This window comes from Capsicum annuum, unplaced genomic scaffold (genome assembly GCF_002878395.1).
Source record: "Capsicum annuum cultivar UCD-10X-F1 unplaced genomic scaffold, UCD10Xv1.1 ctg53116, whole genome shotgun sequence".
NCBI classification, from domain to species: Eukaryota; Viridiplantae; Streptophyta; class Magnoliopsida; order Solanales; family Solanaceae; genus Capsicum; species Capsicum annuum.
Window position 1 is genome coordinate 1 of NW_025861204.1, and position 1,924 is coordinate 1,924.

Consider the following 1,924-nt stretch of genomic DNA (forward strand, 5'->3'; position numbering starts at 1 on the left):
TCATCTTGGTGATTTATGTTTTGGTTTCCGTTATATTTCAGGGTAAACAGGAAATCAAGAAACCTAAATATGTGCAAATTTCCGTTGAATCTTATTCACATTCGACTGGACTGGAGGATCAAGTTAAGTCTCTTGAGGAACAAGTGAGTGGCTTAGAGGATGAAGTCAACGATTTGAATGAAAAGTTGGCTGCTGCACAGTCAGAAATGACTAATAAGGAAAACCTGGTAAAACAATACGTTGAAGTTGCTGAAGAAGCCGTCTCAGCTGATGTTCCTTATTGACTTGTGTTTTTCTTGCAACAAGTGTTTTGCAACTTGGTACTGAATTCTTTTATTCACATCTCTCTATACAGGTTGGGAGAAGGCTGAGTCAGAAGCCGCGAAACTGAAAAATCACCTGGAATCCATTACTCTTATGAAGCTTACTGCTGAAGACAGGGCATCACATCTGGATGGTGCACTGAAATTACATTTGGATGGTGCACTGAAGGAGTGCATGCGGCAGATACGAAGTTTGAATGAAGAACATGAACAAAAGCTGCATGATGTGATTCAGAATAAAACCAAGCAGTTTGACAAAATGAAGCACGAGTTTGAAGCAAAATTAGCTAACCTATACCAACAGTTACTCAGGTCTGCAGCGGAAAATTCTGCCCTCTCAAGGTCTTTGCAGGAGCGTTCTAGCATGGTGATACAGCTCAGTGAAGAAAAAGCCCAAGCTGAAGCAGAAATTGAGATTTTGAAGAGCAATATCGAGTCATGTGAAAGGGAAATAAATTCTCTGAAATATGAACTCCAAATTAACTCAAAGGAACTAGAAATTCGTATTGAGGAGAAAAATATAAGCGTACGGTCTGCAGAAGTTGCAAATAAGCAACACCTGGAGGGAGTGAAGAAAGTTGCAAAATTGGAAGCAGAGTGTCGGAGATTACGTGGTCTTGTGCGGAATAAGTTGCCTGGGCCTACAGCCTTGGCCCAGATGAAGCTTGAGGTTGAGAGTTTGGGTAGAGATTACGGGGACAGCCGTGTAAAGAAATCCCAGGGAGGAAGGCCCAGTTTGCCAGATTTTTCATTGGATAGTGTGCAGAAGTTCCATAAAGAGAATGAGCAACTTACAGAACGCCTTTTGGAAATGGAGGAGGAAACAAAGATGTTGAAAGAAGCTTTGGCACACCGGAAAAGTGAATTACAGACATCCAGGAGTATTTGTGCAAAGACGGCCAGCAAGCATAAAAATTTGGAAGCACAGCTGCAAGCAAATGCTGAACAGAAGAGCCGACAAAAGTCCACCATTCGATGACAACATTCTGAGGGTTCCTTTACGCATGAAACAAATCACCTTCCAAGATTGGCTTCCATGTCCGAGGATGGAAATGACGATAATGTTAGTTTCTCTAGCTCTTGGACGACAGCATTAATGTCTGAACTCTCCCATGTCAAGAAGGAGAAGAACTTTGACATTTTTAGTCACCTGGATCTCATGGATGACTTTTTGGAGATGGAGAAATTGGCTTATCATGTCAAGAATCGAAAGTACCTCCATACATGTCACCACAAGCCCAAATTCTCATCTGAAAGAACATAATGAGCCAAGTATATCAGGAAATCAAGAATCTCACAAAGAGGAAGTGTTTTATAACTGCTACAAGCAGTTTTTATTTTTCTTTGTTTAGCTCCATCTCTCTAAGTTCTGCTTCTGTGATAGAAGTTTCAATCATATTAAAAGATTTGCAAATTAAAATTTTATAATAAGAGTAAATGTTACGAAAATATGATATCTAGATGACCTTTAAGTCTCACTATGCATACAGAACTTTAAAGAATCATGTATAACCTTGCTTTGAAATAGTTGACTCCTTTTTTATGCTGGGGACATCATTTAAATATCTAAAAGAAGATTTTTCTTTTATCAATGCTCCGAT

The 1,924-nt window shown here is 39.5% G+C and overlaps 1 pseudogene; it reads left to right on the top strand.

Moving 5' to 3' along the window:
- The first annotated feature begins 5 nt into the window (after positions 1 to 5).
- Positions 6 to 1,675, top strand: LOC124893007 (annotated as a pseudogene).
- The last annotated feature ends 249 nt before the right edge of the window (positions 1,676 to 1,924 follow it).